Source organism: Cygnus atratus, chromosome 1 (genome assembly GCF_013377495.2).
Source record: "Cygnus atratus isolate AKBS03 ecotype Queensland, Australia chromosome 1, CAtr_DNAZoo_HiC_assembly, whole genome shotgun sequence".
In the NCBI taxonomy this organism is placed as follows: Eukaryota; Metazoa; Chordata; class Aves; order Anseriformes; family Anatidae; genus Cygnus; species Cygnus atratus.
Window position 1 is genome coordinate 66,653,367 of NC_066362.1, and position 15,695 is coordinate 66,669,061.

Here is a 15,695-nt window from a genome sequence, read left to right on the forward strand (position 1 = left end):
ATGCAGCAACAAGACCTGCCTCCCAGGGGATGATTTATAGTGCACTTTCTAGACCACAGACTTACCTCAGCTTTGGACTGTAAATTTCATAGGAAAAATTGATAAACCTTAGCTACAGTCTCAACAGAGATTTCCAGGTATTTCTAACGTGGTTCTTCTGAGAGAGTGACCGCACACTTGGCCTCCAGGAATGCTCTGACAGCCTGGCGCACACAAATGCTTTGGCTCTTATCACAAGCAGTCCCACCCTTGCCCCAAGTTATCGAGCTCCAGAGCTTAGCAATGAGCATTGCATGGCCCTTACTTACGGTTATAAGGTATTGATATTAAAATTGTGTCTGTTTTGAGGCCTAATTTCTGCATGTACGATTTTTTTTTCCTGCGTCTTATATCTGCAATCATAAATCAGGAATTGGGTTATTCAGCCCCAAAAAGGTTTTCAGCCTTGTGCTATGACACAGAGCTTGATTGCCAGGATCAAAGCAGAGGGGATAGGAAGCTGCGGCTAGAGTGGCAGTCTTGGTGATGAGGGCAAGGACTGCCATGGTAGTTCCCCAATTTCCTTCTACTAGGGGCTTAAGCATATTATAGCTATGTATTGGCAGCAGGCATCTGCAGGTTGCTCCTGGTCATAGGATGCAAAGGGACATCCACTAGAAATTTAACTCAGCATTCTTGGTGGCTTGGGTTTTCAGAAATATCTCCAGGAGAACTATGGTATCTGTGTGAGTTCACTGACTTGGAAGTTTTAAGTCTCTCTAGGTGACATTCAGCTCATCAAGAAGGATGCAAACTTTACTTTCCGTGATATAACTTCCCCAAAGCAAAATTGGTCTTTTTGCAGAATTTTAATGGAAAAGTGACCTAGAATACAAAGTTTGGGATGCTTTGACAAGGGAGCATCAAAACTCATGCCAAGTCCCTTTCAAAACACATTTTGTAATGGCTTTCAGCCATACGTGGCTTTTCAGCCGTACACTTACTAACTCCCTATTGTAGTGGGCACGGAGACTGCAGTAAGTGATGGACTGCAGGAACGAGAACTTTGGGGTACTTCTAGCATTCAGTTTTCTGTCCTGCCCATCAGCATTCCCAATAGCTCTCTACTCTTTGGCCTGGATTTTTGAATGTGTTGCATTTTGAATACCTGGGAAACAGCAGGATCTAGTGTGGATTTGTTATTTCTTTCTAGACAATACCACTACCTCTTCTGATTTGGTCATTGATACATAAGCTAATAACTTCTGTAGTTAATAGCATGACAGAGACCAAAGATTTGGGTTGTTTAGTAAATAAACCAGTAAATCCTGCAAATTAAACTATATATGTTGTATATATTAGTGTTAATATTTAAAACCATCACAGTCACATCATGGGAGATATCTAGGATTCAACAGTTTCCAAAGTGTTTTTTTTTTTTTTTTTAAAGTGCTTTCTGAAAACATACAATTATTATTATTTATTTATTTTTTGCTTCATCTAATAAGGTTGTAAAATTTAAAATGGCACTAGAAAATTGGGATTGCTTGGTGTAATTCTGCATAGCTTTAGCTCTTTAAAGATATATTTTTTTCATGTTGTAAAGATTAGTTTACTGTCTGTGGACTAAATCTTTCTTGCATTACACATGTGACTAAATCCATGGGGCCCAGTGACCAGAAAAAAAGACCCAGAAAGGCATTAAAATAGTTTAGACCACTCAGCTGCAAAGTCATCTTATACATATTTTCCCCCAACTGGTTTTGTGTATATTATTGTCAAATATGAATCTGCAGAATATCCCTGGTCTGTAATCCTGATCCTGTCCTCTGGAGCAGTCAGCAGTTCTCTTTCAGCTTTACTTAGTGGCTGGTACATGTGTTAGGGTCTGTGCGCAGCAATAATTTTCATATTTCTTTTTGCACTCTCTTAATTTATGTAGCTCATTTGTTTCCAGGTTCAGACTATGTCTGTTCTTTCATTTCAAGCTGTCTGCATAATTTGGAAAGTTATCAATACTGTGTGATCCCTAAAGAAAAGAAAAGATAAAAAAGAATCTAAGCTTACTCTATCCATACTAGTGAAAGACAGTGAAAAGAATTGGCAGAATATGTAGAGGTATGGCTGTATTCTTGCAGTAAATGAACCTGTTTTAATGTATAGATAAATATAACTGTACGCCTAGAAAAGAAACCTCTTCATCTGACTGCCCTGACTTGCTAAGGGGCGCTGTCAAAGTTTTGAATCCCTTTTAAAGTTACTTTTCAGAACATGGATATTCTATATGTGACTTCTGACTTATGTTGCTCTATTTGAAATGGAAACAGGCTGCGGAGCCTGCCAACTCATCTTTCGTGTGCCTTTCCCACTGGTGTCGCTCTTTCTGCAGAATCAAGCTTGCACAGTGGAGCATTTCTGTGTTCCCCTTTACATGTGGTGCTCGTTATAAAAATACAATGAAGTTTGGCTGTAGTGAAATTATTTATTTGATTTTTTTTCTTCTGGTGCAAAAAGTAAATATGTTTACGGTGTCCCTTTACATTCAGTGTATTTCCTTTTTTAAGCTCTGTTTGTGTTCAACAAGACAGCCTCTTTCTCCAAGATTAACATTTCTTATGATTGTTCCTGACAGAGGATTTACTTTCAGAGGCCCTGCTAAGGATAACCAAAAAAGGGCATGTAGCAAGACAGTTTTGGCAGCTTGCAAGAATTTTCGGAGCTTTTTAGGTCTTGGTTTTCTGATGAGTGGCTTCCTGAGCATGCCTAGGGAATGACAGGCATCTCTGCAGGCAGGCTGAACCCACCTTGGCTTGTGCGTAGTCATTGGCTGCCTATTAGAATAAATTGAGGACAATGCATACTGCTGCCTGCCAATTGTAAACATAAGGGATATGTATTCACTTAGCATTGACTTTTGGGAGGGGCCAAGGAAAGGCTGCAGTTTTATTGAATAGGGCTGTGTGTGAGGCTGCTGGTGTGCCTTTCTTGCTGCGCTCCTGCTCAAGCAGCCAGTTATTCATTTCCTTCCTACTAGCTGAAAACTTTGCACCTCAGAGGTAAGGGCTTACGATACGTGTTTGTTTGGGAGCGAGCCGGTCTGACTGCATTTGCATCGTGTCTAGAGATTAAGCAGCATGCGAAATATAACGAGTCGTGGAAATGGTCCGACGGTGTCGGATGCTCTTTTTCCTCTCCCCGTTGCCCCCCCTTTCCTGCTGTCCTTGGAGGGCCGGGGTGGGCAGAGGGCTGCGAGCTTGCCCACCCCAGTGGACCCACCCGTACGTGGAGCTGTGGGGGCAAGGCTCTGGCTGCGGGGCAGGTTGGTGCCGGCTCCGTGTGCTGGTCCCACTGCGCATGGGGCAATAACCGGTCTGCCCTTCCTTTAACTTTTCTTTGTATATATATATACATATAAATATATAAAAGCATTGCAATAAAAAGATCTTTGGCGTGGTAATAGCTGAGTTGCTTTTTATTTTGCAACTTAATACCTGGGCTTTGGGGGCAGCACGGCTGCAAAGGCAGTCTCGTGGTGTAACTGATACAGATACAGCAAAGCTCTGGTTAATGTAACTGATCTGATGCTTGCTGCTGCAGATGTCTGCCATGGCAGCCTTTCATAGAAATTTTGTTGACAATAGACAGCATCCGTTTTTGTTTTCAGCCTTCAACATGCACAGCCGCGTATTGCCAGAAAGTTTCTTGTGAAGTTGTCTTTCCTGTTAAAAGGGGGAGAAAAAATGTGCTTGGGTGGGACCGGAGCTCTCAAAAGTATTGCTCTGCGCTCGTGTCAGTCAGAGCGCTGCTCCGGAGGGCCGGCGCGCAGGCTCTTGTTTCCAGCTCCTTTGACATGCTCAGACAGCTTGAAAGTGTTGTGCAAGGCTGGCTGCTGCTAGCACGATATTCTGTGTAGCGGGGAATTTCTTGGGGAAAGAGCTGGGAAAATGAAAGAAGGGATGAAGTTAGCTGCAGAGGGAGACTTGGGAGAGACACACGTTGACTGAACAAACAACCTCTGACCAGACCTGCAGTGCTAGAATTGATTATTCTCATATGTCATATTATGTGTTGTTTGGAAAAATGGGCAAGATAACTCTTTTAAAAGACTTCTTGTGGAATATTTATTTTCAGTGTGCAGTATTTATGCAATTTTGCCTAGCTGAAAGCTCTTTTCTTGCTAATAGGCATATAGCAGAACAATTTGTGAAAATAACCCATTCTCTCCTTGGCAGCAGCTCAAAGAAAATAAGGAGGCAGTATTTCTGTTGTGAAAACTGTGTATTTATTATAATTTGTCTATTTTAGATACCATACTGTGAGTGATTGTGCTTGTATGATTTGCCATCAAAGAACCCTGAGACCCTGCATGCATTCTTTCTCGGTCTCTTTAAACGTAGCACTAGGTTGCTATGCAAGGGTACACATCTGCAGACAAATTTCATACTTTTTCCTCCTGCCGTTGAGAGATGGGATGGGATCCTAAAACTACATACAACAAAACAGATGGACTGTTTTGACCTAAATTACAAAGGGGGTGATGTTTCAAGGAAGTAAGTAGTCCATTTGCTTAATTAAGTTGCCTTTAAGGTGAAGTGTTTCAAGATACTCAAAGAAGGTAACAGGTCTGCCTTTTTTGGGAGGCTTTCTTATAGGCTGGTATCCTTGCTGATAAAAAAAACAAACAAAAAACCCCACAACCAACAACTGCACGTTAACATATTATCTAAATCATGAACAGGAGAAAAAAATTGCAATAATTTGTATTTCCTGAAAACTCCTCTTTGTTGCAGCATGCAATGGCAAGGGGATCAAATCCACGGCCTTCATTCACAGGATTAGTCTTGGTGAAATCAATACCATCACTAACAGATGCAGGAGCTGATGCGAGGAGAGCCTTGTGTAGTCTGAATACACTATGACAATGAGCAATGTAAGTGTGTATTAGGAGAACAAGGGATTTTCTGCAATTGCTACTTCAGATGCCCACAGCAGTATTCTGACACAGAGCAGCCTGAGAACGGGGTAACTTCCCTTCTGCTTTTGTTTCTTGTGCAGCACTGATAGACAACGCAATAGTGTCACTGGAAAATAAGTAATTTGAAAGGTCAGAGGGCCTCTGATTTCCTCTGGCTACCAGTAGAGGGAAAATTAAAGTGTATTAAGATGGGAAGATGTCTTATTCCTTGAAGTCTCATTTGCAGGGCCATGCATGGCAGGGAGGCACAGTGGTCATCATCCATCCATACTGATGCAGGGTTAGGGATCTGCGCTGCCAATTCCAGGTGGTGAAACTAGAAAGGTATGGCAAAGCTCTTTTTGCTGGCTGCCTTCTGGGAGGTTGCTTCTGTCATATGAAGAGAGATGCTGTGAGGGTCTATGAAGAGCCTGGCTGCAAGTCCTCTGGGGTTCGCCCTTCCATGTGTGCAACCAGAGTGGCACAGCCTATGGGGCTGATCCCTGCAAAGCCAGGCACTGCAATGCAGGAGCAGGGTGGAGGGTCCTGGGTTTGATGTGTTTGAACAAAAACCAAAATCAAACTCTGGGCAAAATAACTCCCACCACAAATGATGAACATCTATTGTCTGATGTGACTGGTTTTCCTGACTTTGGGTTGCTTGCACAGGTGGGAGGGAGCAATACAACTCATATTCTTCTGGTAATGCTGACACTGGTTCAGCTTTTTGTGTCCAACTGGGGTGAGTGTTAATCTGTGTTGTCACAGGTAAAAAACCAAAGTAATAATAATAAACAAAACCAAAAACTCCTCCTTGCGCTCATGGAGGCTTGAAATGCCGCATGCCCTGGAGGGCTTTTGCTTCCCAAGGGGATCTGTTCCATTGCACAGAAGCGAGCCTCTGCTCCCTTCCTTCCTTCCTGCAGGACAAATAGGATTTGAATGCCCTGGAGCTGTCTAAAATACTCTGATTTCTCGGTAGCTGCTTACGTGAAACTGTTCCATTGGCCCTCGAGTTCTAATTTCTATCAGAGATCAGTGGACTTGGTAACTCCTATCCGCTAAGGGGACAGCTTGGTACATTGATCACTGCATGTGAACCAAGAGGGACAGGAAACCATATATGCATAAGAAAGAGAGGGCCAGACAGCAGCATTAGCTGTCCATCTGCAGGGCTTGCCTGGACTCTCCTGGGTGTCCAAGAAAGCACCAAAAAAGGTAACCAGCAGGACGTGAAGTGCAATCCTGCGAACCTTTCATTGCCTTTGAGGGGAGCATTATGGGGTGTTTGCGGGACTGGGCTCCAGGTGTACAAAGCCTGAGGCAGACAGGCCTGTGACTGTGAAGAGTGGGAGTCTATCTTCAAAGCAGGTTTTCATTCTTTAAAAATTGTCTCCTGTTAGTAACTACCCCTTGGCAGCTTGTAACAGGAAAACTGCTTCCTTACTCGAGTGTGCACCTTCAGAAATACTCAGGTGCAAAGGCCAGCTTGTTGCTTCAGTTCATAATTCCTGCATGGCCTAAAGCCTCAGGACCTGGTGAGAATGGATTTCGGGCACAGCTGTACTGGGAACAAGTCACCCGCATGCCAGTGCTTTCTGGCGCTGGTGCCTTCTGGGAAGCTGTAGCTGTTGCATGCCTCCAAATGGTTCGTCAAGGATTTTGCTGGAGCTGAAATTTGACTCAAAGGCATTTGAAGATCAGATTAGGTTTAACCTTTTGGGATGAAACACTGAGGTCATAGGACAGTTGAACTATGTAAGAATTTCTCTTTACTTTTCCTAAAGCTCTTGCACAGTTTAGCTAGCCCTGTGGGGAAGGACACTCTGTACATTATAATTTGGGATCCCTCCCACTCCCAGGGGAGCTTGCTCCTACTTTTCTTGAAATGGATTAGATTAACTAGACACATTAGGGCATGTAACACTGTCAATTAGCTGCTAGCCCTGGTATGTTAGCTGTATGGTTTACATCCAATTAGGAAACTGCTGCTTATGTGGTTTTTTTCCCCCTTTGGAACTGTGCTTAGTGCTGATAAATGGTGTGGGGCTGGCAGCTTGGCTGCCAAGCAGATACCAGCAATAGCAGTGCAGGCTCTACGACATCCCCTCCATCCAGGCATCACCAGTTGGCACCTCCTGATCAGAAAATCCTGCCTATAGGAGCGGTTATGGGGTTTGTGTTGAAGCCAGGGTAAAGTGCTCACAGGGTCTGTTCTTCTGACTCGTAGTAGCAAATAACTGAGGAAGTGGGGGGAAGAGAGAAAGGGAAAAGAAGGCCAGATCTTAAACTGCTGCAGTCATTTCTCCTTTGATTTTTTTTTCCTGTGGTCATAAATACCTGGTGAGTCATTTAATGGCTGTGTCTGTTTCTGTGTCTTCAAGTGCAGAATAATCCATGCCATTTTGTATTTAGCCCATGTGGCTACTGAGGCTTAATTCATTAGTGCTCCTAAAGAGTTTGTAATCTTGAAATGCCAAGTTTAAGCACTGGCCTTATTTTTGATTGATTTCTGTTTTGATTGATTGAGAAACCTTATTTTTGATTTATTTTCTGGCAAGAACGTACAACTTTTGGTTTGTTTGCACAGTTATATATTCCACTAGAATTTAACTGTTTTTCTAGATTGTGGATGTAAAAACCCAGAAGCGCAGCGAATGAGGTAGAAAACAGGGCAGGCTCAGCACGGTGACTGAGCTGAAACGCCTGGATGGGATTTCTCGGGTGCTCGCAGATTTAACTGCACTTGCTGCACCTAAGGGAGCATCCTGTGAAGCTGTTGTGTGGGTACCAAAACTGCAGGATGACAGCTTTTACCTCCAGCCCTGCCACAGTGTCACAAGAGTGGAAGAGAAACTACTGACCAAGCTGGTGAAGCTTATCTGCTTGTCTGGTTTCTTGCTGATGGGAACATTTCAAGTTGTAACTCCTGGGGCCAGGCCAGGCTGCAGTGGGGAAAATATTAGGGAAAGATTTCAGGCAATGGAAACATCATTACATGTTTTCCACACCCTCTTGTGTACAGAATACAAATAACGAGCATTTCCCTTGGGACTTGCTGTGGAGGGTGTGAAGCAAAGTGGAACCCACCCGTTTGCACATTTTCTGGTTTATGTCCTTAAATGGGAAAAAAAATCTTTGGAATTTAGCTCATAGAAGGGTTATAAATAGATTAGTGGAGATAAAGTTTTGCTGTAAATGCACTGGTTTTGGGTGTATTCAGAAGAGTAACTCTGTAGGCCAGCTGATAAGAAAAAGGCAGCTATTGCTAGCCACAGCAGGACGCCGTGCGGGCACCCTCCACACTTCTTCCTCCAAGTGCGCGGAGACCCAAGGGGCACAGCAATCTCTGGGTGCACTTCCAGAAGCTGAGTAACTCGGGATGAGGGAGAACTGTCATTGCAAGGCGCATGGTGTGTCGGAAGCTTGCTTCACCTCCCGCTGTGGGGCCAGGCGGCCACTGGCTGTGGTGCTGCTGCAGGGGCCAAACCCCGGGACTGGCGCAAGTCAGCTTCAAAGGGAGCTTTGCCCATGTGGAGGAGCCTGTGATCAGGCCCTTGTTTGTTTCTTATTTGCAGGGCTTTGATGTTCCCTTGTCTGTCTGTGACTGCCACAGGGCATGTTACTAGCCTTTTCCCACTTCATTCTTTTCTTTGACAGCGAGCTCTCTACTGGTGAAATGGTCCTCCTCCTGTCCCTGTTTTCTTCCTGAGCCACGGTGTTCACCCTGGTAAAATCTCTCTCTGATCCCAGAAGCTCAGGCAGGACCTCGTTTAATTCCTCACTGTTCCAGAAGACCTAGCAGTGCTTGTCTGATAGCCTGGGTCATCACCATCTAATACAAGCACTTGTGTCAAGAACAATTTTGCTTGGTCTTGTGGGATCAGCTGCAGATGGAGTAAAAGCTAAGGATTTTCTGTCTGCGTCTTCTTTTTGCACTAAAGTAATGACCTGGTGATAACCTGCTTTCTCTCAGCAGTTTCAAAAGCCAGGGGGAGAATTTGGCTTCATTCCTGTCTAGTTAAAGACTCATAGGTTTGGGAAAGAATTTCCTCGGGCTTGGATGCAAGCTGTGGAAATGGGAGCAAGCTGGGTTAGCTTGGAGACGTGGGGAAGTTTGGTCAGCTCCTGTTTACCTGCAGAGCTGATCCCCTCTGTTGCGGGTGCTGTAGGATGCCTCTGGCAGAGGTCAGCATCCTGCACGGAGGGCTGTGGTGCGCTGCACCTCTGCGGCCTGAGGGCAGGAGAGGGTTTGCTGCTTGGCAGGGCTTTGGGAACAGCACGGCCCTATATGCACAGCCACACCCTGCTATGGAAACAGGGGGCTTCATCATTCGGATGTCTGATAAGCCGCAGCTGTTACTTTGCCACTTCAAACAAAACTGGATTATAAAGACTGAAGTGCAGCATTTTAATTGCTGTAAATACGAATAAGAGTGTTTAGGCAATCCAGATGACAGAGCTAAGCATTTCTGCGGCTAATGTATATTACACTGACAAAAGCAGGCCTGCTGAAGATTTCCCTCCCACTACCGCCACTAACTTACCACACGAATTGAATCGTCTGAGGTCTGCTGTCACTGTGCTGGTGAAAATGAGGGAGAAGTTTTAACCTGGGCATTGGTTGGCCTGAATCTGACAGTGCTGTCAGCAGCTGTATGGTGAGGTAAACCATACAGTTAGTTTTAAATATATATATATATATATATGTACCGGGACTGATCTCAGTTATTGTAGTGTAAATCTGTTTGATTTCCTAGAGTTTCTCAGAATTCAGAGGGCTGCTTGGTATCAGAAACCAGCCCTTTTTGTTTTGCTTTCTATGCATCCCCTGAAGGCCGCTAGCAGCAGGAAATTAGGTCAGGATTGCAGTAACAAGCATTCATTGGGAATTGATATTTCATACAAGAGAGGGCACTGCAAAACCAGCAAGCCAGTAAAATTCCACTTCTCGTTTGCTCCCTGGTGATTAAAAGGCCTTTCCGTAAATGGGGAAGGCCAGAGCTTCATTCACTTCAGCCACAATAGTAAATGGCTTATTCACTGGACACAGTATGCAAGCAAATAGAAAGGGTTTGGGACAATAAAAGGGAAAAGCAGCAACTTTTGCTTGCAGTTTGTTTTCAGTTTTCTCCACTGTGGGTTATTAAAATGCTCTGTGACTATTTTTTTGTTCCTTTATTTAGATCTATGTAAATGGCAGTCAGTTTGTTTTGCTACTTAACCCTCACTCCATAAAACCAGACACACCAGCCTATTTCCTCTCCTTCCCCCTAAACAACCCAAACAAGAAAAAGACATTTCCTCTACCAGTATAAATAAATGTAGCTCCTCTGTCTTCAGCATATCTGTTGTTGGTTTATATGACTGCAGCCTGGGGTTAGCAGACAAAATTTTATTCTCACCCCAGGTATAAAACACTAACTTTAACAAAAGCAATGATTAAATGCTGGTATTTCCGAAACAGTAATGGGACCATGGGAGTGAAGCAAATAGGAAACGTGTGTGCATGAATAGGGATGAGTTTTGGGGGAGGGCAGGACCAGCGTGCTTTGGATGGGAAAGAGCACAGGGGAGCAAGGCTGTGCACACCCGTCAGGGATTTTCCTTCCACCGCATCAGTTCCTGCAGTGAAACCCTGTGCAGATGACATTAAGATGTGAAGTCATTACAACACAGTTGTGTTTACATTCTTGCTTTTCAGTTTATTTCTTTGGGGTTCGGTACTTTCTCTGCCATCAAAATCACAGGGAGAAAATCATCAGTCTATTTGCATTTTATTTCCTAAGGAGAAAAACAGTTAAGTGACTGCAGCAATGGAGCTATGTAGGGTTCCCTCCCTGCTGGACATTTTCCTGAGGCTTTTATTTGTCACGTGCCTTAGAAATATTATGTCATATTGGTAGGTTTAGAGGTTATAGATGGGGTCCTTTAAGCTGCTGTCATTTTGATGTAAGCCCAGAAGGGCTGATTGATTAGTCTGATCTCCCAGACCCCATGCATCATTACACATCATCCAGTTACTTGTTTTGTGGCCACTTAAGCTGATGTGGTTAAAATCATAATTGGCTCCTCGGATGATTTTAGTTGATCCCCGGACAGGTGGCTGGATTTGAATCCAGTCTTCCGCTCCTCCAAAAAGTTATCGTGCCTCCCAGGATGGACAACAGCCCTGTGACAGGCGTGTGGTTCAGCTTCTTGTTTTGACACACATCTGGACCTCTGCAATTTCCAACAGGAGTAACTGGTAATATGGATTTTTGTCAGTGTCAATAAAGCAGACCTTCTTGCAAGTGACCAGCTATTGGGTGATACTGGGTTTACCCCTGTAGTTTAGGTTAGGTATTGACTGGCAGCTTTCCAGTGGTTTGGCTTCTCATTGCCAGTGGCTTTTTGACACATCACTGCTTCTGTTTCCTAGTGTTAAGGAGAATTGACCTTTCTTTTTGGTGGTCCCTTATGACAGTTGCTGATACCTTCATTTACTGAGAAGAGTTTTTTTTTTTTATTATTCTTTTTGGTTTGGTTTGGTTTCATTTATTACTTTAATGGTGAAACCAGCACCCTCAGCTTCACCTGAAGGCACAAGATCTTTTGCATCAAAAAGCAGTAGGGTGTAAATTAGGCCCACTTTGAAATGGTGTTACTTTTCCTCTCTGGATGGCAGTACTTCTGAGGTGACATCATCTGACCACTGTCATGAAGCTGGGCTAAGACTGATGCCCATGGAGGAACTGTAATGTGACCAAGACAAGTGCTTTCAGGTTCTGACAGCCCACTAAAGTGACAGTGATGCATGTGGCTGCTTCTGTTTTCTGGCTATTGAAAGGATCAGGAAGAGCCAATTTGGAGACCAAAATAGCTAGATATTTAGCCTCCTCACTGTTTAAATCCTGGATGGAGAAAAATGTAGAAGCTTTGTATCTTCTCCTTAAATGCTGTCTGGAACCTTTGGAAAAAGCTCCTGAATAATAAGCAAATTGAGAGCAATAAGTATTCTTGCATGGTTGAAGAAACTTTTTGTTTCTTCTAGTTTTAGTATCCTCAGTCTTCCTGAGCCCAAATGTAAGATGCTTTGATTTCCTTTTTCCTCTTAGAAGAGTCCTCCTTAGATTCAGTATACAGAAAACCTAATATTAACAAGGGGGGAGGGAATAATGGTACTTTTATCTTCTGTATCAGATATCTGATAAAGATCAGTTTATCTTAGTAAGAAATGAAAGGAGTTTACTATCTGTGTAAGAAATATGTTTAGTTATAACGAACAGATTGAAGTGGTGGCAGACAGTGAATCTGACTTATATGACAAAATACAGCTATACAGTCCTGAAAGTCTGGAGACTGGCTTGATGAACTGGAAAAAACATTATAATCTGAACACTTTATTTCTGTCTCTCCTGTGACCCTTCAAAGCAATGGAAAGGCACTGATGGAAAGACTGTTGGCATTAGCAGGCATAGAAATGGTTTCATTGATTTTGGTTCAGTGCTTAAAGGTCGCTGAGGTTGAATTTAAATCTTTACGTTCGAGGTTTTTCCCCCATTTTAGAATTAAATACCAGAGGCTATAGGCATAGCCTGAAAACCTGGGAAAGACATATTAGATCATCTTGTCCCTTCCCTCTAGGCAGTGCAGGATGACTCCCTAAAGCATATTCACACGTGTTTTGTCCATAAACACCTCTGTTTATTAACAAAATACAATAAGCTGTAGTTTTTCAGTGAGGATTGGGATATTTTGCTGCACTTTCTAGTTTTTAGCAGGGGGAAATAGCTATCATTCTAAAATGTGTTTCTTGGCCTATGGATATTGCTTATGTGAATTCAAGCAAAAAAATGTCTAATGAATGGAAACTTGTAGAAGAGTTAACGGCAGCTGGTTTTATTATGGACCATGGCTCTGACATGATCTCACGCTAGTTTAATACAAGTGTTACCTCACTGACTTCAATGGAACAGTTTTTCATTTGCAAGGGAGTAAATGAGGCCCAAATCAGTCAGACACCTAGGGAGACTCTCTGGGAGAGGGTTTTAGTTTGGGGAATGTACTTTACGTACATATAAAATATATGGGCATATCTGGACATCTCAGTAAATGCATCAGGCCACCTGGGAGAAAAGGGCCAAATTCTGCTTTGAATAGCACCTGTGTAAATCCAAAAAGAAACTAATGGATCGTTTGCCAGGGAGAGCCAGAGAAGTATCTAATTTTTCTGAGTGCTGGGCCGAGTTTCCTTCTGAGTGTATTTCTGGTGTTTCCTCGATGAGATGGGTGGGACATATGGCAGAGTAAGACTGTTCTGCAGCTTCAGTATTTTTGCTTCTTAATTTCAACCATATCAAATTAAAAGAGAAGCTGTGTTGACTATTGTGAAGCAAGCTCAGACAAAAGCACCACATGTGCAGCTATTCTGCCTTGAAACTATCAAAGCAAGCAGGGACATAAGAACCATGTATTTTAGTCAAACCTCTCTTCTGAGTTGCACAATAATACGTCTTCCTTGCTCTGCCTTCAGCTTAGCTGAATCTTGCAAAACTCTAGGAAGGCTGTTGTGCGCTGTTGGAAGTGCAGCTCTGGGCTCAAAAAGGGAGAAGAGCTTCAAAACTTCCTAAAGTCCACCAGAGTTGTTACTTTACAAGCTGCAGCAGCAGTCTGCAACTGTGAGATGAGCTTTGCATTTACACCGTGTATGAGGAAACTGAGATGGAGAAGTGACAGGCATTGATTAAGAATAGAGAAAGGCCAGGGAAAGAGGCTGTGTGTTCATGGCTTCTTGCTGCTTGTGTCTTGGTGGTCCTGCTCCTTTCTCTCCAGCACAGCAGCACCTGAGTTACAGGCTTGTGTGGAACCAAGGTCTGCAGCCTCTTTGGTGCAAGCTTTGAAATGTGTTTTAGGGTTTGACTTTAACACAGCTCCCTGGATTTTAGTAGGATTTCCCAGCAGTATAAACACTGGTTTCGGATGCTTTTTGCTTTGCTCAGCCTTTGAAATGGTGAAGTTTACAGGTGTGCAACAGAAATATTCATTGTAATGTGGTTTGCAGTTTGACTTGGGGCACTCCTGCTGACGGGGGGAAAACACTTTAAGACTATGGAGTTATATAGTGTTAATTCATTTTTATTTTACTGAAGACCTCGAAGGAAAGCAGAATAATGATAACTAAGCTTGATCTATTGGCCAAAACTGAGAGGGAGAAAGCAGTAAAGTATGTGCAATGTTTTAAATGGTCCTATCCATCCGCTTGTTTAAAAGGGAACTCTTATGGAGAGTGGTTACAAGTTTTTTCTCAGTCTGTTACAGGGTTCTTGCTGTTCACTGTCTGAGCCAAAGCTAATTATATTGTCCACAAAAAAGCACAGCAGAAGCTAGCATCCCTGTGGTTTATACACAGGCTAATTATTCCCAGTGGTGATGCAGAAGCGTGCCCCCACGGAATTGGTCTCAGGGTGCCAGTTTATTTCCTGTATGATACCGTTGTGCCATGAGACAGAAGTGACTTCTAGCTGCAAGGCTCTGCCAGATTCATCATGGTAAGTGTAAAGTAGAGGCCCAGTTACTTAGAAGATTTCTGATGAGCTTTTTAGTCCTCTCTGGACCTTTCTCCTGAGCAAATTAGATGCTGTTAAGATAAATTTGTCTGGTAATAGCACATACAGGTTTTCTCCTGCTTGCTTTGTATGTTTCTGTCCTTGAAAAACCCAAAACAAACAGAATCACAGAATATCCTGAATTTGAAGGGATCCACAAGAATCATAGTCTAGCTCCTGGGTCTGCACAGGATCACTCAAAAATCAGACCATATTCTATCAGAGCATATGCTAAACGCCATATTCTATTGCTATTTCAATACTGTCTTTAGCTGAACAGAGCTTGCCAAGTCCAGCCTGACCTGTATACACAGAATAATACTGTGCACACTGTAGGTACCTTCAAGTAAAAATGGCCCAGGTTATGTGGAACATCAATGGTCAGAGGCACAGACCAGGACTTCTGACACCTACATCAAGATGCACAGGTCTAAACTATACTCTCATCTGAAGGCATACTCATAAGCCTACTATTTACCTACTTTTTTTTTTTTCTCTTAGCTCCTGGGACTATTTAATGGGACTGGCATATGACTGAAAAGGAAGAGAGAAGTAAATAGGCAAATTTTTCTGTGAAGCATGATTAGAATTTAAGAACACCTTAGACAAACTTTAGAGACATTAAAGTGAAAGAAAGAAAAAACAATAAAGCTCAAGGTATTGAATACAGGTTTATCTGCCGAACATTCTCCTGTGTGAAGGTTTTTATTGGCAAAAGACCTAGCTAGATGTGGTCTAGTGACTTGGATGTTATGAGGTGATGCCTTTTATTAGAAGCTGAATTCCCTCTTTGCTACTTAAATACAAGGTTAGTATGCAGTGTTATGGTATTCCGCCCAAAGTAGTCTGGCCACCCTTGATCAGTTTTGTTTTTGATCAGTAAAAATGCATGGCAAGAGATGTTGAACCACGTGGTATTTGCTGCTGCCAGGGATACTAAGATGGTCAACATCTGTGGAGTTCTATTACTACTACACTTTTTGTATTGGACTACTTTTACCATTTTTTTAACATAATATCATGGAGGTATTCTTAGAAAATGGGCAATAGTCTGAATGGACTGTGTGTATCTGTTGTGCTGGTTTCAGAAAGCAAAGGTGGTGTAAAGTCTTAAAACAGGACTTCAGCAAAGAAATAACTGTGGGAGGGGAGAGAGCAGAAGCTCTGACAGATGG

The 15,695-nt window shown here is 43.0% G+C and overlaps 1 protein-coding gene across 25 annotated transcripts in view; it reads left to right on the forward strand.

Moving 5' to 3' along the window:
- The first annotated feature begins 2,600 nt into the window (after window positions 1-2,600).
- The window catches only part of CALD1 (caldesmon 1), a 194,192-nt gene continuing 181,097 nt past the window's right edge, over window positions 2,601-15,695 (forward strand). For 5 of the 25 annotated variants that reach the window (XM_035550746.2, XM_035550721.2, XM_035550736.2 and 2 more), the window contains exon 1: window positions 2,703-3,035. The gene's annotated coding sequence lies outside the window, so the exon portion shown is untranslated. Of the gene's footprint in view, window positions 3,036-4,768; window positions 4,910-5,180; window positions 5,279-15,695 lie in introns of those variants that run through there. The other 20 variants (XM_035550726.2, XM_035550737.2, XM_035550743.2 and 17 more) reach the window with 9 other exon arrangements.